At 40.4% G+C, this 16,593-nt stretch overlaps 1 protein-coding gene across 3 annotated transcripts in view; it reads right to left on the bottom strand.

Moving 5' to 3' along the window:
• LOC144592418 (E3 ubiquitin-protein ligase MARCHF3-like) overlaps window positions 1-14,322 on the bottom strand; it is a 59,509-nt gene extending 45,187 nt beyond the window's left edge. For all 3 annotated transcript variants that reach the window (XM_078396997.1, XM_078396998.1, XM_078396996.1), the window contains exon 1: window positions 14,161-14,322. The gene's annotated coding sequence lies outside the window, so the exon portion shown is untranslated. The remainder of the gene's footprint in view (window positions 1-14,160) is intronic.
• Between the last annotated feature and the right edge of the window lie 2,271 nt (window positions 14,323-16,593).

Genomic DNA, 16,593 nt, shown 5'->3' with positions numbered 1-16,593 from the left:
ATATTACTGCTGAGCTGAGGTGACCCGTTGTCTTGTCAAATACATTTCATTGTACCGTTGACCCTGTGCCAACCTACATATGACAAATAAAATGTATTATTATTATTAGATCTCCAGTCTCCATGGCAATTGTTCCCACCTACTGCTTGCCCACCCTGATCCTAGCATTAACCCACCTGTATGACTCAATGGAACAAACTAATCACCCTTCCCCCTGGTCAAAGGAATGAACTGCAATATACAGAAGAATGAGTATTTGGAAGAAAACTATTGTTAGCAAATAAACCATTCCACAAACATAATTTAATAACATATATTATTTGTTTAAAGTACATAATATTTATGTTGCTTGAGCTGTGTCCCCTCACCGAGGAGATGTACTACCAGTGACCTTTTCAATTTACTGCAACTGTTGGAAGTAAATTTTACTTTTTTACAATTTTGTCTGCCTTGCCCACAATGTGTTGAAGTTATCCCACAAGTTAGGAAAGGTCTCAAGGATGCCACTAATTCAGTAGTAGCTCCACTCATCTGAAAGTCATCTTTGACACTGCATATAACGGGGATACATAACGATGAATAAAAAGTGAAAAGTTTTCACTGCAAGTTTTTAAGGAGGAAAGCACCACTTGATTTGAGCTGTTTGCAAGACCAAAAGAGCATGAACATGTTTGAATTTTTGCACATGAATTCCTGTGTCATTGCCTATGCATGTCTTATAATTTATCTCTCTCAGCTTGTGGCTTAGTTTAATAAATGTACGCTTGTGATGAGTGGAGGGGAGATCGTGGCAGTAAAGAGCTTCTCCAGCTGTCCTTTACCCATCTTGCCTGAAAATATTCAGGGCCTCACATTTATCATGGGGGTTAAGTTGCAAGATGAAGTTTATAAGCTAATGGAGACACTGGTCTCACAATATTACAAAACTCTTTCCTTTTGCAGAGGCCCATTAAATGATCTATTTATTTCACAAGGGACCAATTAATGCTCAGCATGCAGAATACCAACAGGAAGCGTGAATGGGAAATGGATTTAAGATTTATTTCAGTTTACTTCCCCGCCAGCGCATCTATTTTAGAAAATGCTGCATCAACATATTGGAAAAACACAGCATTTACTCATTAAATGCATATTTTTGTGCACAGGAGAATCATCACTACTGAGTAAATCCAACAGATCATATTAATCACAATTTTGCTCATATTATACCAGATGGTGTGCAACATCAGAAAGATAAAATACAGTTTTTCTTAAATGTGAAGAGCTTCCAAACAATTAAAATGTGCTAGAAATTTGACGGTGCCAAAATGATGTTTTATGGAATATCCATGGCATTCTCATTCAAGTAGGACATAGGTTGGATGCACCGTAATGATTGCTTCAGATGGCTCCCTTCCCAAAGAAAGGAAGACATCTGTGAGATCGAGTAGATGAAGCATTCAGAGTGCTCCAGATCTTGATTCAATGTGAACTCAGGTAGAGATAGTCCCTTTTAATTTTCATTAGAATATATGCTATGACACTGTAATCATGTAGAGGTGAAAAGAATTGTATTTAATGCCATCATGCACATGGATGATCACAATATGGAGCACTATGTTGTCACGGAAGAGCTTGACAGCTTTGAGCAGTCAATTTTTAACTCTAAGGCCACGGCATAGCACAAAAATGTTATGCTTCACTAAATAATTTCGAAGCCAATACTTTTAGATCTGAATCAAACTACGAGCAATTAAAAATATTAAAAACATTCATTTACAATACAATACAATATATCTTTATTGTCATTGTACAGGGGTACAACGAGATTGGGAATGCGCCTCCCATACGATGCAATTCACCTCACCTTGAACATTTCCAGCAATGAACCCATAATACTCCAAGTACTTGGACCATGTTTTCCTTTTAAAATAATTTTCAGAAAGTTTATTTTCATGATTCTGAAAATAAACATCATAAAAACCTGCAGATGCTGGAAATTTGAAGTAAAACCAGAAAATATTACAAACACAACTTGTACTGATTTGAGGTGATGGGGACATGATTGACAGGCAAGTGCAGGAGCACAAAATCCATGCACAATGATGATGAACACAAATACAAAATGGAGTTTATTTTGCAGTAACACCAAACAAATTTCAGTTCAGACCAGACCTCAGTGTATAGCAAAATTACTATAAATGTAATCCAAACAGGTAACAATTGCCACATCATGTTAGTGTTTCCAAGAAATTTACATACACAATCTTTTCTTCAAATCATAACACAATTTATCTTTAAATGTCAATTAATAAAACACTCAAAATGAGTGCAGTGTGGATTTAGAAATTTTAGAAGAGAAACAATGCCAATCCCATCAATTCCCAACTTTTGTGCAAAGCACTTTAGTTTGAACTGTCTGTGCACTTTCCCTTTCCAGTCCATCTGCTCAGTCCTAAAAGCTAATAGCTCTGAGTCACGTGCTCCCACAACTGTTTACTGCATATTCTGTTTTTCCAGACTCTGTCTATTAGCTCTTTGGTCAGCTCATTCCATATAATTTATCAACTTTTATTGAAAACACTTTAATCTAAACTGTCTGTACACTTTCCCTTTGATGCCCAGGTTTGATGGGTCTCCGATTGGTGACCTCCAAGAAAGAGATGGTTGGCAAGCGGCCACAAAGCATTAAAGTTGAGTAGCAACAAATTGCCGCTGGAGATTTCAGAGAATGACCCTTAGCACAGGGCATGTATTCTGGAAGAGAAATTCCAACATGGTGGTAGGGAAGCACAGACATTCTGGTGGGGCCCAGGGAAACTTTGGCCTAGTTACAGAGGCCACCACAGATCTCATGATCAAGGTTACATTGCAGATTGTGCCCTGATGATATCTCTGGAGCCTAACCCAAACTTTTAAACATAATTCCGTTTGCTTATGGTGAATGTCTATGTTGCGTGCGATTTTAAATGGCAGGCACCCAATTAACACAGGGAAGAATTGGATATGGCCCTGCTCCATTTAACCATTTCTGTGCCCAAATGGGGAGAGCAGTGAATGAATTTAGATTAGAACAAAAACATGTTCCCAATATCTCTTTTTTAGGTTTAGGATTATTTTTGTCACTTGTATCAGGATGCAATTCAGTGTGCTATCCCAATCAGATAATCCCACACATGACTACAGTCAAGCCAAACACAAAGCAAAAGGTAGAGCAAAGTGAAAGGTACCAGTGTTCAGTTGGAATTGTTAAACTGTAAATATTCCCTATTATTATTTTTCTGATTTATTGCCAACAATTGATATTCCTGTTTAGTGTTATTTCCTACCCTTATTTATTTTTATTCATTTTAAATTCTATCCAATATTGATTAATGTATCTTTGCATATTATTGTAGGCTTTCTAATAAATATGGATTCCATTTTACTAGAGTTTAAGAAATTTAGGTGGCTATTCCATTGCCAACTTCAAACAACTTGAAAAACATTTTCTTAGTCCTGAGTCATGCTAGATTGATAGAACTATATTCAGACGTCCCACCAATTAGAATATCTACACCTCTTGGTGCCTTGTTAAAGCAGCTCACATATTCAAAGACTTGCCCCACCCTGGTCCTTCCTTCTTTTCTCTGAACCTGTCTGGTGGCCAGGTTCAGCTCAAACTCCATCATCAAGTTTGCTGATGACACTGTGGTGGTGGGCCGGATCTCCGACAACGATGAGAAGGCCTACCGGGAGGAGGTGGCTGATCTGGCACTCTGGTGTCAGGACAATTGCCTCCTCTTGAATGTCACAAAAACTAAGGAGCTGATTGTGGACTTTAGACAATAGACAATAGACAATAGGTGCAGGAGTAGGCCATTCAGCCCTTCGAGCCAGCACCGCCATTCAATGCGATCATGGCTGATCACTCTCAATCAGTACCCCGTTCCTGCCTTCTCCCCATACCCCCTCACTCCGCTATCCTTAAGAGCTCTATCCAGCTCTCTCTTGAAAGCATTCAACGAACTGGCCTCCACTGCCTTCTGAGGCAGAGAATTCCACACCTTCACCACCCTCTGACTGAAAAAGTTCTTCCTCATCTCCGTTCTAAATGGCCTACCCCTTATTCTCAAACTGTGGCCCCTTGTTCTGGACTCCCCCAACATTGGGAACATGTTATCTGCCTCTAATGTGTCCAATCCCCTAATTATCTTATATGTTTCAATAAGATCCCCCCTCATCCTTCTAAATTCCAGTGTATACAAGCCCAATCGCTCCAGCCTTTCAACATACGACAGTCCCGCCATTCCGGGAATTAACCTAGTGAACCTACGCTGCACGCCCTCCATAGCAAGAATATCCTTCCTCAAATTTGGAGACCAAAACTGCACACAGTACTCCAGGTGCGGTCTCACCAGGGCCCGGTACAACTGTAGAAGGACCTCTTTGCTCCTATACTCAACTCCTCTTGTTACGAAGGCCAACATTCCATTGGCTTTCTTCACTGCCTGCTGAACCTGCATGCTTCCTTTCATTGACTGATGCACTAGGACACCCAGATCTCGTTGAACTCCCCCTCCTCCTAACTTGACACCATTCAGATAATAATCTGCCTTTCTATTCTTACTTCCAAAGTGAATAACCTCACACTTATCTACATTAAACTGCATCTGCCATGTATCCGCCCACTCACACAACCTGTCCAAGTCACCCTGCAGCCTTATTGCATCTTCCTCACAATTCACACTACCCCCCAACTTAGTATCATCTGCAAATTTGCTAATGGTACTTTTAATCCCTTCGTCTAAGTCATTAATGTATATCGTAAATAGCTGGGGTCCCAGCACCGAACCTTGCGGTACCCCACTGTACCGCACTGGTCACTGCCTGCCATTCCGAAAGGGACCCATTTATCCCCACTCTTTGCTTTCTGTCCGTCAACCAATTTTCTATCCATGTCAGTACCCTACCCCCAATACCATGTGCCCTAATTTTGCCCACTAATCTCCTATGTGGGACCTTGTCGAAGGCTTTCTGAAAGTCGAGGTACACCACATCCACTGACTCTCCCTTGTCAATTTTCCTAGTTACATCCTCAAAAAATTCCAGTAGATTTGTCAAGCATGATTTCCCCTTCGTAAATCCATGCTGACTCGGAACGATCCCGTTACTGCTATCCAAATGCTCAGCAATTTCGTCTTTTATAATTGACTCCAGCATCTTCCCCACCACTGATGTCAGACTAACTGGTCTATAATTACCCGTTTTCTCTCTCCCTCCTTTCTTAAAAAGTGGGATAACATTTGCTATCCTCCAATCCACAGGAACTGATCCTGAATCTATAGAACATTGAAAAATGATCTCCAATGCTTCCACTATTTCTAGAGCCACCTCCTTAAGTACTCTGGGATGCAGACCATCAGGCCCTGGGGATTTATCAGCCTTCAGTCCCATCAGTCTACCCAAAACCATTTCCTGCCTAATGTGGATTTCCTTCAGTTCCTCCATCACCCTAGGTTCTCCGGCCCCTAGAACATTTGGGAGATTGTGTGTATCTTCCTCAGTGAAGACAGATCCAAAGTAACGGTTTAACTCGTCTGCCATTTCTTTGTTCCCCATAATAAATTCCCCTGCTTCTGTCTTCAAGGGACCCACATTTGCCTTGACTATTTTTTTCCTCTTCACGTACCTAAAAAAAACTTTTGCTATCCTCCTTTATATTATTGGCTAGTTTACCCTCGTACCTCATCTTTTCTCCCCGTATTGCCTTTTTAGTTAACTTTTGTTGCTCTTTAAAAGAGTCCCAATCCTCTGTCTTCCCACTCTTCTTTGCTATGTTATACTTCCTCTCCTTAATTTTTATGCTGTCCCTGACTTCCCTCGTCAGCCACAGGTGTCTCTTACTCCCCTTAGAGTCTTTCCACCTCTTTGGAATAAATTGATCCTGCAACCTCTGCATTATTCCCAGGAATACCTGCCATTGCTGTTCTACTGTCTTCCCTGCTAGGGCCTCCTTCCAATCAATTTTGGCCAGCTCCCGCCTCATGCCTCTGTAATCCCCTTTGCTATACTGTAATACCGACACTTCCGATTTTCCCTTCTGCCTTTCCATTTGCAGAGTAAAACTTATCATGTTGTGATCACTGCCTCCTAATGGCTCTTTTACCTCTAGTCCCCTTATCAGATCAGGATCATTACACAACACTAAATCCAGAATTGCCTTCTCCCTGGTAGGCTCCAGTACAAGCTGTTCTAAGAATCCATCTCGAAGGCACTCTACAAACTCTCTTTCCTGGGGTCCATTTCCAACCTGATTTTCCCAGTCTACCTGCATGTTGAAATCTCCCATAACCACCGTAGCATTACATTTTTGACACGCCAATTTTATCTCCTGATTCAACTTGCACCCTATGTCGAGGCTACTGTTTGGGGGCCTATAGATAACTCCCATTAGGGTCTTTTTACCCTTACAATTTCTCATTTCTATCCATACTGATTCAACATCTCCTGATTCTATGTCACCCCTTGCAAGGGAATGAATATCATTCCTTACCATCAGAGCAACCCCACCCCCTCTGCCCACCTGTCTGTCTTTTCTATACGTTGTGTACCCCTGAATATTCAGTTCCCAGCCCTGGTCCTCTTGTAACCATGTCTCAGTGATCCCTACAACATCATACTTGCCCATGACTAACTGAGCCTCAAGCTCATCCACTTTATTTTTTATACTACGCGCATTTAAGTACAACACTTTAACTTCTGTATTTACCTCCTCTCTCACATCGTTCACAATTGGCCCTGCCCTTAATTTCTTTTCCGCCTGGTGAAGGGCTCAACATCCAAGGACATACACGCCACTGGAGATAAATGGGTCTACTGTGGATAGGGTGAGCAGTTTTAAATACTTGGGAGTCCACATCAAAGAGGATCTGACATGGGCAATGCACATTGCCACACTGGTGGGTAAGGCAAAGCAGCGCCTTTACCACCTTAGACAGCTGAGGAAATTCAGAGTGTCTCTGAGGATCCTTCATTGCTTCTACTCTGGGGCTGTAGAGAGCATCCTGGCCGGCAACATTACAGTCTGGTTTGGGAACAGCTCTGCCCAGCTCTACACTCGCCCCCCTGCAGGACCTACATATCAGGAGGTGTAGATCAAGAGCAAGCAAGATTATGAGGGACCCCTGCCACCCCAGCAACGCTGTGAAAACTGAGAGGATGAGACAGAGTTTCTTCCCACAGGCCATCAGGACTGTTAACTTTTATAACTCCAGGGACTAAATTTTGTCTTCTCTGTATTAACTTTATTTATATGCTGTAACTGTAATTCTTTTTTGTGCACAATCCGCAGGCATTGCCACTTTCGTTTCACTGCACATCGTGTATGTGCATGTGACAAATAAACTTGACTTGGTCGAAGGTACAGATGCTTGAAAGTACTCACCACCAGACTCAGGAACAGCTTCCTCCCCTCTGTTATCAGGCTTCTTAACTGTCTGATTCTTTTGATTCACCTCTACCCCGTTATGGACATTGCACTTTGTCTTTGGAACTGATGCTCTACAATGCTGAGAAGTATATTCTGCACCCAGTATCTTCCCGTTTGCTCTATCTGTTGTACTCAATTTTGACTTGTTTGTACACTGTGAATAGCTCAACTGTAATTGTGTATTGTCTTTCCGCTGACTAGTTAACAAGCAAAAGCTTTTCACTGTACCTCATTACACATGACAATAAACTAAATGCAACACATTATATGATATATCTGATCTGTTTGGATAGCATGAAACATAAAACTTTTCATTGTTACCCAATTACATGCGACAATAATAAAACTAAACCTTTTTTTTTTCATTCAAAAAAGGAAGCAATCCTCACAAATTCAGGATGAACTAAAAAATGCTTTGTAGTCGTCATTATAATGCAGAAAATTTAAGCTGTCTTATATTACTTCATAAGCTTGCCTCTATTTTACTAATTGAAGTCTAGCATATCCACAACTCAAAATATCAAATTGATGAAATTCCTGTTGCCAAAAAGTCACATGCAATAAAAGGATCATTTATGTTTAAAAGGCACATGAAATTATTGGTGTTGCCAAAATGACTGCTCAATAAAACAGACTTTACAACATCAATATGCCCAAATTACTCAATTATAAATATTAAAAATGTAAACCAGAGCTCATATAGCAAATGAGAGGAATCTGATAAACTAAATATGCTGTCATCTCAACACGTCATTGCTCAAAAATTAACAGTTATGCAAATATAAAAGAGCATCTGACCTGTAAAATGTGAAATAAATTGCAGTGTACCAACATATTACATTTCAGAATAATTGAAGTTGTTTTTTGCTTTGCAACAATATAATTGTGACAGAACAATAAATTAGGTGTGGAACATTAACTCCTGGTGAAGGGAGATGATCTCATATAGTTGGGGGATATAGTTGGGGATGGAATAACTTAATTGGTAGGTTAAAACACTCAGAATAAATTCCCAGCACTGTTTAAAAACAGGCTGTAAAAACATTTAATTTTATGAGAGAGGCGAGCACTGTGCAAACTCATATGTACGTGCAGACCTCCCTCCTGAGTGGGACATTTCTAATTGGAGCCAAGCAATATAAACGAGGCATTGCCGGCTGGAAGCAAAGCTATAGCTTCTGGCTTGAGACATAGGAAATGGCAAACAGACCTTCCACACACCATCTGCAAATATTACTTATTTCTTTAAGTTTACAAAGTTTTATTATTTTATATGATTTGCACTATTTTAAGTTATTTAAGAAACTGCAGATCATTCTGTTTGAAAGAATGAATATAAATGTTCGGTTGTATATAAAAACCACTTTTGTCAACCAATCCATTTATTTAAATCAATGCTTTTTGCATCTATAAAATGAAGTTCTCTGACAAAGTAGGTAAAGAAACATCTGCTTCCATAATGTATTTACATCATTTAACTTGGCCATTGTTCCACAGCAATCCAGCTGCATTATTTCATCTAGATTTCCCTTCACAGTATAAACTGTGTATTCTTCAGAAATCAATTGTGTCACTGCAGGGTCAGGTAAAATAATTGTCATAGCATTTACACTGTAGGTTGTTTGGCCTCTGTAAATTGTCCCAGTGTGCAGGGAGTGGATGTGAAAGTGGGGTAACATGGAGCTAGTGTGAATGGGTGATCGATGGCCAGTGTAGACTCAATGGGCTGAAGGATCAGTTTCCATGCTGGATCTTTCAATCTATCCAAACTCCAAACAGAGGAATTTTAATGGCTCCTTGTCCAACATGCTGCTGTGAAACTCTGGAATTCTAATGAATAAAATCAGATCCAGATTTATGTAGTTGGAAGGTTGCCATCAGCTTAGCTTCTGTTCTCAGTGGCTAAATGCATGGAGCAAGTGTAGGAAATGTATTTGTGGTTTACACTTTGACATTTGAGTCAGGTACAAGATACACATTTTTGGTTCCATGTTAACTTGTTTAGGTCCACGACTTTTGAAAGATTGAACACGAAAGATTTTGTAAATCGTATATGGAGAAAATATTTATTGAGTGTTGAAATTTGGAACATTCCATTCCAGCAAACGTTTTTAACATGCATCACAAATATTTTTTTTGCCTATACCAAATCACATATGGATCTTCCACAGGTAGCGAATCATGGGGATGAAGGACAACAATGGAGAATCGTATAAGGGGTCTTAGTGTCAAAACCTTGTAAGGCACAATGTGCTTTTCCTGTCAAGAACTAACAATTTATCAAAGATAGTAGTTTGAATCAGAAGCAAATGACAGACATGACATTCCTGGAACTGGTAATAAAATGTGATCAGATTCAACTGCTTCTTGCTTACTGTGTTAACTGTTTTATTCTTTGGTCAAAGTGCAAAGATGGGTCATTCAAAAAGATTTAGAGCAACGTTCCTGGATTTTTTAACCATATTCCGCAAGTAATTTACAGAGCAAGTTCTTTCTTTGTTTAGCGATGCAGCGTGGAAACAGGATCTTCGGCCCACAGAGTCCCCGCCGACCAACGATCATCCATACGCTAGTTCTATGCTACACATTAGGGACAACTTACAAAGGCTGATTAACTTACAAACCTGCATACTTTTGGAAAGTGGGAAAAAACAGGAACACCCAAAGAAAACCCACACAGTCACAGGGAGAATGTACAAACTCCATGCAGACAGCACCTGCAGTCAGGATCGAACTTGGCTCTCTCGCGCTGTAAGGCAGCAACTCTACCACTACGCCACTGTGCCACCCTAATTACGAATTATCTTAATTTATATTTTATCATTAACATCCAAAGGGATGCAATATATATATATATATATTGATAATTTGAAATCTGAATGTTCATAAATGATTCAAGCAATCTTTTAATCTGCGAGTGCCTTTTGATTCCTTGTAACACGAACACAGATCAGACTGAAATATTTTTATTTTATAAACATTGAACGTAGCTTTCCTCATTTAATGGTTGATAGCATGTTTCTAAACTGCAAGATTTAAAATTAAAGCATGCTTGGTAATTGGATCTGAGGATTGATTCCTGAAAATCCACTACTTTAAAAGAATAGATTACTTACTTTTAAATCATACCTGGAGCATTTCAATACTTTTACCTGGACTTACCGCAGGCTCTGTGGACCGCAACTTCGGGAGCTCACAGGTCCCTGGCTGGCGACCGGCTTTTGGGAGCTCCAGCCGTAGCAGCTTCGACCGCCCCGAATCGCGAGGCTCGATCGACCCGTTCGCAGGACCTTCATCGCCCTGCGTGGCTCGGCCGCGGCACTTTCCATCGCCCGGTGGGGGCTTAGGACCTTCATCGGCCTACTCGGCTCGGCCCTGGGACCTTCCATCGCCCAGTGGGGATTTCAAAAGTCGGGAGCCTCGATTGCCTCGAGGCAGCAGTTTAACTGCCTGACCGCGGGAGAAGAATGAGGAGGAGATAAGACTTTTCTTTGCCTTCCATCACAGTGAGGATGTGCCTAGAGGAATCACTGTGATGGTTGTCTGTGTTAAACTGTAATTGTGTGTCTTGTGTTCTTTATAGTTTACTGTCAACCATTTACTGTTTATTGTTTATTGTCAACCATTTATGTCAGACCCTGATGTGAGAGGCCGCTGGCGCTGTTTGTTCGCCGCTTCTCGTCTGGATAAACTTTTGTTTATTTTTTAAAAAAATGTTTTATTTACTCTTTGAGTTTTCAGAAAAGCGTCTTTGAGTTTCCAGAAAAGCGCTATATAAATTAAATGTATTATTATTAGTGGTGAGGCAGAAAAAAATATTTTCAATAGCAAAAAGTCATGACATTATTTATTAGTGGAAACTTCCTTGGGCAGTCCTAGAACTAAATATACTAAGCTGCCTCATAAAATATTTTATTTCCATCATAGGATCTGAAATAGGATTAGTTACAGATAAACAGAGTTTTCAATTCCACTTGCACGGTGTCAGATAAACAAAGAATTCATGTCTACATGTAGCAAGACATTCACTCATCAGATATAACCAGGGGGGTGACTAGCAAAATTAATTCCACCAAGTTAAGAAAATGAACATATCAAACAAAGATGTAGAAATCAAAGGATGGAAAAATCCAATAGTAGAGGGCAAAGGTTTAATCTGAGATGGACAAAAGTTTAAAGGATACGTGTGGGGCATTTTCTTTTTGTAAACACAGAGCATGGTGTATAGTTGGAACACGCTGCCAGGGTTGAGGCAGATACGATACTGAGGCAGGGGCCACAATTTAAGAATAAGGGGTAGGTCATTTAGAACGGAGATGAAGAAAAACATTTTCACTCAGAGTTGTAAATCTGTGGAATTCTCTGCCTCGGAAGGCAGTGGAGGCAAATTCTCTGAATGCATTCAGGAGAGAGCTAGATAGAGCTCTTCAGGATCGCGGAGTCAGGGGGTATGTGATCAGCCATGATCACATTGAATGGTGGTGCTGGCTCGAAGGGCCGAATGGCCTACTCCTGCACCTATTGTCTATTGATAGTGGCATTTAAGAGGCTTTTGGATAGGCATATGGATATGCAGGGAATGGAGGGATACAGATTATGCACAGGTCGATAAGAGATGCACTTGGCATCATATTCAGAAACAGACATTGTGGGGTGAATAGCCTCCTCTTGCACTGTACTGTTGTATGTTCAATGTAAAACAGAAATTAGCATCCTTCCATCGACAGTTAATAGAATTGACAGCACTGAGTTTTCCATCAGTAATTCAACAGGATCATGTCAGGATTATGCTCACTTCCTGACTCCCCAAGATATTTCCACATTCTACAATGCTCAGTTCAGATGCATAATGAAATATTCTAAATGGCCGTGAAGAGCTACAGCATTGAAGAAGCTTTATATCATCCTGGTAGAAGCAGGCCTCTTGACCGGCATCTGATCCACTACTCTGAGCAATCATCTCCTCCACTGCCTGTGTACCATGTTTGAAATGGGTACCATGATAGAAATACCATCTCACAAATGTTTGACATAAACATACAATCTCCATCACCTGGAAAGTCCAGGACAGCAAGCTATTGGGAGAAGATTACTGACAAATTTCTCTTGAAGTTCCACATTGTCCAAATCTGGAATAAACCAGATTCCAAATCATTGAATTTCACTTTTACAAGTTAAGGCTCTAGAGCTTAAAAAATGAAGCACGCAAACAGAGAAACACCTTTACCAACAAGGTTAGCTAGTCTCAGTTAAGTTTTCAATATTTAGGGTGGAATAGGGGAGGGGACAGGGTCAGAGGGAGAGATTGAACACCGATTTCCAGGTGAGAATAGGATCAATCAGGCTGCAATAACATCAACAACCAACAATTACCAACAAGATACTAGAACGTTGTAAGCATGATAGGATCCTTCTAAATGGAAGGATACTTCTAAATGGAAAAAAAGGAAGAAAAAAAGAAAAAAAAGAAAAAAAAAGAAATTCAGGCAATGATAATTTCTGCAGAATGACAGTTTTAACATGTGCTGAATCAATATTAAAAGTTCTTAAAACATTAATGTTAAGTGAAAATGTTTGTGGTTTTCCTGTCATTGTTAATTTTCTTTATGATGACATTTTACTGAAACCGTAAAATTGGCCAAGATAGACATCACATGTCAATCTTCCAATGGTATTCTCAACTGTTCAAATTGAAATGCAAAATACTACAAATGCTACAAAAAAAAAAAAAAAATACTCCGCAGGTCAGACAGCTCGCTGGGGAGTGAATGAAACAGGATTAATGTTCCGATGTAAAGTCATTGACTCGAAACGTTAGTTGTAACTCTCTCCGCCAAGCAGTCGGATGTGTTGAGTAATGTACAGCATTGTGATTTTATTCAAATTTTCTATTAAAATACGCAGGGTTTTTTTTTTCTCGGAAACGTTTCTGAACTCTCGGGTTATCGCCTTCATTATTGACCAGTACAATTCGGGATTAAATTAGGTATTTTCGTCCTTATCGGCAATTATGAATGTGGCGTGTGTGCATTTCAACCCTTTAGATTATAAATTAAACAATTTGTCACGAATTATCTGTAAACATCATAAAAACAGCAACTGCCAATATGGTTGAGAATGCATTTAAAACCTTTTGATAATAAACTAAAATATTTGTCATGAATTGTTTGGAAAAATAGCCTATAAACCAGCCATTTGTTGCATTTGCAGCAATCCCACCCGATTCACACACGAAGGTAAGGGTAAGTTTAATGAATAATGCGTTTGGCTGGAACACATGCAAATTGCACTGTTATAAAAGAAATAAATATACTATAAGAGATGATTTATTTTCACTGTTTTAGAAAAGAGAAAACGCCACAAGATGTGGTTCTTTTTTTAATGGGTCCGTCTGAAGGGCCGGGAGAATGCCGCTTGCCTTTGTGAAAGCACCGCTCGTGAAGTTCACGGGCAGACCGCAGACCGCAGCCCATGAAGAAGTTCAAGATCACTCCCACCGTTACCCCTTCACGGTGACACGCACAGAAATCTATTTTTAAACCATGACAGCCAAATTTCCAGCCTCCAAACCCACAAGTGAATACGTCTCGGGCTTCCTAACCCCCAAAATGCTGTCGTTACCGACGCCCACGCTTCGATAAGCGCTACAGCTGCACTCTGGTTAAATCTCTCAACGCCCCAACAAATGTCACAAGGAAAGGAGAACTCACCGAAACACTTGCACTTTCACTTCGGCTGCCTCGGCAAATCCGTCCTCTCCATGTGGAAGGTTGGCAAATGGTACGTTTAGCAAATTGGTAAAACCAAAAAAAAAGAAGAAATCAATACTTTGCACGGGCGTCGTTGAGCGAGCGAGGAAGAAATGAAGCAGCCAGCGGTGGAGGCAGCGAGCGCAGCTCCCGGGACAATTAATTCTCCACCAGAACCAAGTCCCAGCTGCAGAGCCCGCCTCCCGGAGTGATTGACGGCCACCCCAGCCAGTCGCAGCGAGCAGGGCGGGGACCTGGCACCGCCCCCTGATCGCACCAACCAATCACCGTGAAGCGGGGGCGGGTCGGCGCCGGGACGCCTCATACACAAAGCAGACCGCGGCTCCCAGTGTCAGTGGTCCGAAGAACAAACCGGCTCGAGGTAATGATTGCTTTGTGGACAATTATTACCAGCCTGCAGCTACCTTGATAGTCGTGTCACATGAACAAGCTTGTCTCTGCCCAGATACGATGTGCCTTCCGAAAATCTCATGCTCAATGTATCAAATTTTGTATGTTGTTAAACCGCCGGGTATTACAGAATGAAACTGCGCGTCGTCTTTTATGTATGGACACAAGGATACATCTCATGTATATTTCATTCGAAGACTATTTCTTGCTTGCGTTTGGAATAAATAAATGAGAATGATAGTTTCTTTCCAGCATTCTATGATGATTTGCGTTTAATTGAACTTACGTGTTGTAAGGTTTTGTTGTATGTAATAAATATTTTGAAATGTTAACAATACGAAACTGCAACGTATGATAGTCAAAGAACCCAATTGAGTTTTAATTCCACATAGTGGCCGATTGCTCTCTGAATTTTGACCGTGTTTATGGCCTACCCAAAATATAACCTTGAACAAAATAAAGCATTACATAAAATGATTTAAATCATACTTTGCCAATTTTAATGACTTCATTATTATTTACCTGGAGTTAAATTTCCTAGGATTTCCATATAGATTGTGAAATTGAATTCGTGTTTTTCTATAAATTATATATATTTCTGGAGATTTTTCGTGTTTTCAAAACTCACGTTGGGATAAAATGTGTATTATGTACCGATTTAGAACTGACTTTGCGGTATCACCTGCATTAATTTAATAATGAATCTTCCGGCAGATTTTACAGCAAAGGTCGACGTGTGGTAACTTCCAGTTGTTCGGAAGGTTTGGCAACACCAAATTTGCTAGCATGCCAGATTATTGGACTTTGGGAACACAGAAGATTGTAAAATACAATTAGATTGGGAGGTCTGTTGAGGTCTACAATATTAAACTATTATGGAGAACATGGATAGGTGACAAATAATTGGGCAACGACCTGGCAAGTTGACTTCAGTGTGAGGAAGCACAAGGCTATGCAATTCAGTAAAAAACAAAAGGCAGAATATCCAAGTGTAAATGTAAAAAATATATATTAAAAGTTTCTTCAGATATGCAAGGGTAAAGTGACCATTAGACCACTGCAAAATGAAGCTGGAGAAGTGGTAATGGGGCATAAAAAAATGGCAGATTAATTGAATTTTTTTTTTTTGCCACAGTCTTGACAGTGGAAGACACCAATAATGTACCCAAAATTCAAGAGAATTAAGGGGTGGAAATTCATGGAGCGGCTAAGCAAGGAAAAGGTGCTTGGGAAGCTGAAATATCTGAAGGTGGATAAGTCATCAATACTAGGTGGACTGCACCCCAGGGTTTTGAAAGAGGTGGCTTTAGAGATTGGGGAGGCATTAGAAACATAGAAAATAGGTGGTGCAGGAGTAGGCCCTTCAAGCCATTCAATAGGATCATGGCTGATCATCCAAATCAGTACCACATTCCTATTCTTTCCTCATATCCCTTGATTAATTAGCCCAAAGAGCGAAATCTAACTCTCTCTTGAAAACATCCAGTGAATTGGCCTCCACTGCCTTCTATGGCAGAGAATTCCACAGATTCACAACTCTCTGGGTGATTTTGTTTTCCTCATCTCAGTCCTAAATGGCCTGGCCCATATTCTTAAACAGTGACCCTTGGTTCTGGACTCCCCCAACATCAGGAACATTTTTCCTGCCTCTCGCCTGCCCAATCCCTTAAGAATTTTATATGTTTCTATAAGATCCCCTCTCATCCTTCTAAATTCCAGTGAATATAAGGCCAGTCAATCCATTCTTTCATCATATGACAGTCCCACCATCCTGGGAATTAACCTGGTGAACCTACACTGCACTGCCTCAATAGTAAGAATGTCCTTCCTCAAAATAGGAGTCCAAAACTGCACATAATACTCCAGGTGCAGTCTCACCAGGGCCCTGTACAACTGCAGAAGGACCTCTTTGCTCCGATACTCAAATCGCCTCACTATGAAGGCCATCATGTCATTAGCTTTCTTCATTGCCTGCTGTACCTG

The sequence above is a fragment of the Rhinoraja longicauda genome, chromosome 3 (assembly GCF_053455715.1).
Source record: "Rhinoraja longicauda isolate Sanriku21f chromosome 3, sRhiLon1.1, whole genome shotgun sequence".
In the NCBI taxonomy this organism is placed as follows: Eukaryota; Metazoa; Chordata; class Chondrichthyes; order Rajiformes; family Arhynchobatidae; genus Rhinoraja; species Rhinoraja longicauda.
This window is presented reverse-complemented; position numbering and strand designations above follow the sequence as displayed.